The sequence below is a fragment of the Haliotis cracherodii genome, unplaced genomic scaffold, assembly GCF_022045235.1.
Source record: "Haliotis cracherodii isolate W230 unplaced genomic scaffold, xgHalCrac1.p SCAF_5, whole genome shotgun sequence".
NCBI classification, from domain to species: domain Eukaryota; kingdom Metazoa; phylum Mollusca; class Gastropoda; order Lepetellida; family Haliotidae; genus Haliotis; species Haliotis cracherodii.
Window position 1 is genome coordinate 38490461 of NW_027266308.1, and position 9179 is coordinate 38499639.

Below are 9179 nucleotides of genomic sequence, written 5' to 3' on the forward strand. Positions count from 1 at the left end.
AGCAAGTCTGTAATAAGGATAAGGGACATAACTCAAGACCTAAACTGAACAAAATCAGCTGCAACTGATCCACAAAATATATAGGTCAAATAGAGCATTGCATTTGTGTTTATATATTGATGTTTTTTTCACTGTTATCACCACTGATGAAAATTGGATTGGGATCCAACAAATAAAACAAAAATAACCTGACTTGATAATCTGCTGCAATGTCTTTGATGTGTGTAAGTCCTCCCCACATCCAATGAGTCAGTGGGATAGCCTATAGGTTAAGATGTTTGCTCGTCAGGCCAAAGGCTTGAGTTCACCACATGTAGTGTGTGAAGTGTTCGCTGCTGGGGTCAGTAAGGATCTGGTCATTTATTACAGAGGGGAAGCAGGGTTGCATTTTATGAGGAAGGTTATCTAGATTACTGAGGAAGCTCTACATGACGAGGTTGCATTTTGAATGTATGTCATGTGGTACTAACTAGCTTATTGATTGTAATGTGTGCTCTGCAGATCATGTCATCAAAATAATGGTGTAAATTATGTATAAATACAATGAATAATATGAAATTCATATTTGATTTTGTTATGATTTATATTTGATTACTTGTTTTTTAACAGAACTGATGCCATATCAGAAATCATGATACAATTATTACATCCAAACATATGAGACTGCAAGTGAAACTTCTCCATGACAGGATCAGTCACGTTAAGTACTTTCACGACGAGGCTGCTTCTCAGCACCAAGTCTGTCTTTCTCTCTCATGCACGTGGTGTGCGGGTAACCTAGTGGTTAAAGCAATCGCTCAACACGCCAAAGACCCGGGTCCTATTCCCGACATGGGTACAATGTGTACAGCCCATTTCTTGTGTCCCCCACCTTGATATTGCTAAAAGCGGCATAAAACCATACTCACTCACTCACTCACTCATGCACGCACACACACACGCTGCATCTATACTTCAGAAACATATTGGTCATTAAGCATAAAAACTGGAATCGGGTCTCAATTCCATGCTATGCTGTGTCAGACCTTACTGTTCGGTATGGAAATTAATACAACCGATATAAACTAAACAACTACACAGAGTTATGTAAGTATGTTTATTGTGAAATGTTAATGATAAGAAAAACATGAGAAAAATCTTAATTGTCTCAACACATCTCAAATCACTAGAAAAATAACACATCAATAAATAAATAAATGTATGAATTATAGTAAAAATAAATGAGGTAACACATTGGGAAAACTCTATTCACTGGCATACTCAGTATGCTTGGGTTCTTTCACACTCTTTTCATTTACCATGATAATGTGTAGTAGACAGTCACAAACTCTGAAATTCTTTAGAAACCAAAATTGAAAAAGAAGCCAGAAAAAGGTACTCTGTATACACTGAAATGTAATATATTGGTGGGTCCAGGATTTTGAAAAGGTATGGACACTATTGGCCAGAAAACAAAACCTTGATCAAAGAGTGAGTTGGGTTTAACGCCGCTTTTAACAGTATTCCAGTTATATCACGGCGTGTCAGCTTAATGTGGGAGGAAAGCCCGAAGTGATGCAAGTCTCAGACTTTTACCACTTCGGTGAAACCCACGAGCACAGGTATGGTGCTTGCAACCTTAGAAACATAATCAGCGCAAACCGGGATTCGAACCCACAATCAGGTTTCTGGTGTGCCCAAGGGACGCAACTCTGCACAGCGAATCGCGGCACCTTAGACTACTGGGACACCCTTGCCCCCCTTGAGCAAAGAACCAACACTGGTTGATGTGTAAGGTGTTAGAGAAAAACATGGTACTAGATCCACCAGTGTAATGTTGTGTTACTATCAAAAAAGTATCAAAATTACACATTATGAAGACAAATGGCAGACTTGTAAAGTTTAAAAGGACTATGATTATGCGGGTTAGGAAAGGGAAGGAAAACAAAGACATCAAGGTGTCTGTGATTATCAGTAGTCAATTGAGAAATAATTTCTAAAAGATCCATGATAATTTTTTGTACCTGTGTGCATCCTTGTCCTGTTAAGTTTCCTTACGTTAGATCAGGTTAAGAACTTCATTACAAATATCTGACAAGCTCCAATTAGTCAATCTCATTTAAATCAGATCTTAGTTCTAGCTACCACTAAACAAAGATCTGATTTTAATGAGATTGGGTAGTGGTCATTTGCTCATCCTGACTAGGATCCAGATTTGATACAATTTGGGGCAAATGTTTGAAGAAATCTTTTGGTGTTGCCTGTTCTCCAGTAGGTTCAAAACTGCCGGAGCAGCATTCAACCTCACTCACTGATGCACAAGCTCTGCACACTGATTGTAGCTGAAGTCATCTTCCCTGGGCAAGGGAGTTAAATGACTATAAAAGTCCAGTTTCCACCCTTGCCGAACTAGCCTGGAATTTCTAGGCTCGAACGTAGTGCCACCAGTGGTTATTACGAGTTGTGTCCATTCTATGCCTCTCCTATTGGCCAATCAGATTACATCTCTTGTATCACTTGCTTTTGCTTCAAACAAAATGGTGGCGCCTAGTCAAGACGATCTGATGAAAAATTAAGATCTATATTGTGACAAAACAGGTCTTACATCGCAAAGTGCATCAAATCACGTGAGCACCTTGATTAAAAACATGAAAACATTTAGACAATATCTGCTGACGCCAAGTTGGCGGTGCACGTCCTTTGCAAATCTTGCAATTGACCGAAATCTGCACGACATTTTACAAACCAGACAAGCTTAAGTTAGCAGCACAGGGTGTTGTACAGTTGGTCAACAGTTTAACATTGATGAAACATCCCAGCAAACACAATGTTGTTGGATCAACGTTGGCCTAATGTCACACGTAATGTTGGTCCAATGTTGGAAGATGAAAATGGTCCAATAAAATTTTTGCACAGCATTTTCATGTTGGTACATTGTACCATTGTTTTCCAGTGTTTAAATAGGGGTGGGATTTAGGGTGCACATAGTATGTGCTGAGTGTATTATTTAGACACCTTGGTTGATGCTATTCATTGTTGGTGTTGACTTTATTGCATTTTAGGGTGATATAATATCTCTACAAAGGCATAATTGAATCCATGAGATATGTTTTCAATCAACATTTGTCCATCTAGGCTCAAAAACAATTATGCAAAGAATAACAAAATTACACAAAAAGATTCAACAAAGTGAGCATCATATTTTAAACAAAATATGTACTTCACTGGACTTATATTCACACCATTTCATCATCCAGTGATGTAAAAACAAGCATTCCTGAATACAAATAAATTAAGTATACCCGGTAGTTATTATTCTTCATCTATATTTTGACTCAGACTCTTCTCCCCCACCCCCCCCCCCCCCCCCCCCCCCCCCCAACACCTTTTGCAGGGCGTATTCACATGAAGACCCGTCAGTCCGTCTGTCGTGTAAGATGTCGTTTTCGGAACAGATCTTAAAAAACATCCTATATTTTTTCACCAAACTTGGCGCATAGATATGTCTAGTGGTGAACTGTTGCCTTTTGATAGTTTGGGATTTTATAAAATATATTGTTTAAGTTTCCATGGCAACAACTTTGACTTAGACTGAAAATGGGGGTAATGCCTGTTTGACAGATCTGGACAACTGTCCAATATTTCTTTACCAAATTTGGCATATACCAGGTAGAGGTCAGGTGGTTGACTGGTGACTTTTGATTTGGGATTTTTAAAAAAAATTAATTTTCGAGTTTCGATAGCGTCGACTTTTGACTTAGACTGAAAATGGGGGAAATGCTTGTTTCCGGAATAGATCTCATAAAATATTTCTTCACCAAACTTGGCACATAGATATGTCAATGCGGTGAACTAGTGCCTTTTAATAGTTTGGGATGTCTTAAACAATATTTTTCGAGTTTCCAAGGTAACAACTTTCTAGCAGCAGATCTAGAAAACTGTACAATATTTCATAGCAACAACTTTGACACAGACTGAAATGTTCTTTTCTAGAAAAGATCTAAAAAATATTTCTTCATTAAACTTAGATAGGACAAGTGGTGAACTGGTGCCTATTGATAGTTTGGGATTAATTTTTCGAGTTTCATTAGCAACAACTTTGACTGAGACAGAAAATAGGGGTAATGCTTGTTTCCAGAGAAGATCTCGGAAAACGAAAAATTATTCTTCACAAAACTGGGCACATAGATGGGTCTATTGGTGAACGGGTGCCTTTTCATAGTTTGATTTTTTAAACAAATATATTTTGAGTTTCCATGGCAACAAGTTTTATTCAGCTGTAAACATATATAAAATGTCATTTGGTCGCAGAAGGGACAAGTAAAGAGTGTTGATGTAATTAATTAACTAAGTTTTGGCCTTTTTTAATATTTAATAGTTTTCTTAAGTAAAATATAAATTTTCAGATTATAGAAGTTTATATATACAATGTTGGCCCAGTACCAGCGTGTTTGCTGGGAAACTTACAACTTAGAGTTCTCTCCCCTTACAAGAGGTTAAACTTAAAAAAAGTGCACACTTGCGGTGTACTAAACCATTTTAGAGGCACAACATTTGAAAAACTTCTTTACAGTAATTTAATACATCTAGAATAAGAAAACCAAAAGATTGAATCCTATATTTCACATTCTCTAATGACTGCTGCAGTGATGCCACCAGGGTTTAAGATAACTTTGAACAGGTTTTTAATTTCACTATGAGTCAGCTAACTATAGGAAAGTGAGGATATGGTCATAATGAAAAGAATTCAAAATACAACAAAATACACAGCATGCAACTTACAGATTATAGCACAGTATTGATTTTCCCTTAACCTATTATGCATAAATTGAAGACTAATCATTTTCATAGACCAGCATATCAAAGTAGAAATTGCAACAAGTCAAAACAATTTTGAATAAAAAGGGAAAAAAGAACATAATTCCAAAATGAGCCCACTATTCACCATGTATGAAGAAATATCAACAAGTAATGAAAATAATAAAACTTCACATCCAGAACTAAATGATATCCATGTCCTAATGAATCTATCAGGTCTTGGATGTTTACCACTTCGGTGAAACCCACGAGAACGGATATGGGGCTGACAAACCTAGAAACATAATCGGGGCGAACTGGAATTTGAACCCACAATCAGAGGTTTCTGGTGTGCCCAAGGGACGAAACTCTGCACAACGAATCGCAGCGCCTTAGATGACTGGGCCCCCTCATTTATTCTAGGTCTGGCCTCAGGTCTATAGGAGGTCCCAAAAATGCATTTTTCCTTTACTGTAGTGATCTGGGTACAGGCCCATCTTAAAGCACTAGCCCATCTCCTATGTTATCCGGATGAGTCAAGTTGGTTTAATGCCGGGCCCCTATTAGTAAAAACATCATGAATCAGCAATGAGCATGGCTTACTTGGATCGGCCAGACAGCAGCCCAGGTGACCAGCATGGCTCACTCAGACCAGCCAAGAGAGCAGCATGGCTCACTCAGACCAGCCAAGAGAGCAGCATGGCTCACTCAGACCAGGCAAGACAGCAGCATGGCTCACTCAGACCAGCAAAGACAGCAGCATGGCTCACTCAGACCAGCCAAGACAGCAGCATGGCTCACTCAGACCAGCCAAGACAGCAGCATGGCTCACTCAGACCAGCCAAGACAGCAGCATGGCTGACTCAGACCAGGCAAGACAGCAGCATGGCTCACTCAGACCAGGCAAGACAGCAGCATGGCTCACTCAGACCAGCCAAGAGAGCAGCATGGCTCACTCAGACCAGCCAAGACAGCAGCATGGCTCACTCAGACCAGGCAAGACAGCAGCATGGCTCACTCAGACCAGCCAAGACAGCAGCATGGCTCACTCAGACCAGCCAAGAGAGCAGCATGGCTCACTCAGACCAGCCAAGACAGCAGCATGGCTCACTCAGACCAGCCAAGACTGCAGCATGGCTCACTCAGACCAACCAAGACAGCAGCATGGCTCACTCAGACCAGCCAAGACTGCAGCATGGCTCACTCAGACCAGCCAAGACAGCAGCATGGCTCACTCAGACCAGCCAAGACAGCAGCATGGCTCACTCAGACCAGCCAGGACAGCAGCATGGCCCACTCAGACCAGCCAAGACTGCAGCATGGCCCACTCAGACTAGCCAAGACTGCAGCATGGCTCACTCAGACCAGCCAAGACAGCAGCCCAGCTGACCAGCATGGCTCACTCAGACCAGCCAAGAAAGCAGCCCAGCTGACCAGCATGGCTGTCATCAACTGAACAATTATCACCTCAATAGTTTGTTATTCCTGTTTATTATTTGCTCTGTATCAAAAGAAGATCGGTGGTATTGCATTGTGTCCAGTTATGGTACACTTCCAAACACTCAGTATTTAGCAGTCTCAATTACCAAGACAAGTCAGGTTGTACTTACTTTCTATTAACCAATCAAACCTGTTTGCTAATAATCTTGTTTCTTTCACTTAGTGTGAGTTCATTGGAGTATGAACTTGCATAGAGTGAGGGCCAAACTGTATGAATGTCGGAGCATGCCCTCATTTGGCCCAATGTTTGACCCTCATTACATGAAAAAGGTCTCTTAAGAACTACCTCAGTAAGTCAGTCACAATGACAGAACAATGGCCGACACAATAAACGCATCGTCCTTAGTTTGGATGTGCATATCTTTGTTTTGTTCACATGGATGGGTTGTAATGGTGATATTCTTGAATGGGCATGCAGTCATACTCTCAGACTTATCCTAATGTATGCAAAAACACCTAATTTAAGATATAAGGTTCAAAAACAAAGCTTCCGTATATATTCACGCTTGAGAATGTGGAAATAGTCTGTCAGTGTTTATGTCATTTCAAGAATACAATCTTGTGAAAAACGTATGAATGTCAAAATGTGTCGTTCACACACTTATGAACATCAGTTTCGCGGTCGTGATCGACCTCTCGTCGAATTTAAAAACTAAATGTATCTATATGTTCTATTCTTCCCACTGTAACATGGTAGGAATTGTCCAAACCATGAACTTCCCCTGGCAAGATTATATAGTTTGATACCAATCCCATTACAACATTTAGGATGTTATACATGTATTTGTTAGGGCTGCTCATGCGACCTACAGTTCGTCTAATCATGGCATCGTTCAATCATGGCACATTCACTGCAACCAATACACAGTTCTATTTGAAACTGAGTTTTGCATTCAAAATTTTCACCGGTCAGACTGTTTTCTGTTTACCAATATGTCATCATAACAATTTATTCCAGGGTGAGTGTAAAAACAGAAGTGTTTACTCGTGGTGTAAACAGTAGGTACAAGGAGACAGCTTTCATCAGTTTGAATAAAGACAAAGAGATGAAGATCACACTTCTCTATGTGTATGTCCATGGGTTTGACCCACTGGAGACAAAGTCACGTTCAGAATACAATAGTACCAAAGTCTTTGATCGCGAAAGAGAAAAAAACATAACTGCAAAAAGGACCTATGAACTCTTAAAATAGAATATGACTAGATCTATTGTATACTTCTCAAAAGAAGTTAAGGTTCAATCAATGCATTCACATTCATATTAATAAAGGTAATCTGTCATGCCATGACTTCTTTTGATTAGTAGTCTCCGTCCACTGTAAGAGTGTAATTGTCTCAATGAGAACATTCTCAGAAGTAACCATATAAACACGGTACTGTGGAAATACTTTAAACAGTATAAGCATTCATTTTGTGCCACTGAACCGACCGCCTCACACAAATTGTGCCACACAAAACCAAAGAATAACATAGTGAATATATATTGAAACTACCGTATTCGATGTAATAAGCGCCCTGCTCTAATAAGTGCCCATGGCGATATTTGCTAATATATTGGCTAGTGGACAATCCCAATTAGCCCCCCTTCCGATCGATCGATGTACACAAGACTTATTTATTTGGGTATAATACACACTCATGTGTTATATGCACCCTTAATTATGGGCAACTAAATTCTGGGAAAATATATCAGTCGTATATAAAAAATTCAGGATGTCAGCATAAACCACGAAATTTATCTTTCAACTCTGTCTTTTTCACCAAAATAATATTCTAATAAGAGCCCCCTATTTCTAATTTTGAGAGCGCCCTGGGCACATATTACGTCAAATACGGTAACTTGTATATAGAATTGTGTTTGCCCAGGATGTCAACATATTAAGTAAAATGGATTCCTCTCTCCCACTTGCCAGTTATTCGTGTTTCCTGTGCATTATTAATGTGTAGAATACACTTTTCCCCTAAACCAACAATGTTCTGGGGCTTACTCTAAGCACATTTACATCATGCTCAGCTTTCAAAGGTATTTTATAGTTATGTCATCTCACTCAACTCACATAGGGGCGGTCGGGTAGCCTGGTGGTTAAAGCGTTCGCTCGTCACGCCGAAGACCCGGGTTCGATTCCAACATAGGTACAATGTGTGAAGCCCATTTCTGGCGTCCCCCGCCGTGATATTGCTGGAATATAGCTAAAAGCGGCGTAAAACAATACTCACTCACTCACATATTTGTTTGTGTCAAGATCTGAGGTCACATACACAGTTAAACCCAGAGCAAACTTTGTCAGCCCAATCCAAATGAAGGGTACATGGGTGCTTAAGCGAATCAAATATCAGCTTTCTAAAACAATTTGGCTTCATTTCTCTCCCGCCTCGATATGGACCTAGATAAGGAGAACTGCCACACAACACAACTATACCCTCTATAGTAGGCCCTTTTGGGAGTACATGCCACTGCCACACAACACAACTATACCCTCTATAGTAGGCCCTTTTGGGAGTACATGCCACTGCCACACAACACAACTATACCCTCTATAGTAGCCCTTTGGGGAGTACATGCCACTGCCACACAACACAACTATACCCTCTATAGTAGGCCTTTGGGGAGTACATGCCACTGCCACACAACACAACTATACCCTCTATAGTGGCCCTTTGGGAGTACATGCCACTGCCACACAACACAACTATACCCTCTATAGTGGCCCTTTGGGAGTACATGCCACTGCCACACAACACAACTATACCCTCTATAGTGGCCCTTTTGGGAGTACATGCCACTGCCACACAACACAACTATACCCTCTATAGTGGCCCTTTTGGGAGTACATGCCACTGCCACACAACACAACTATACCCTCTATAGTGGCCCTTTGGGGAGTACATGCCACTGCCACACA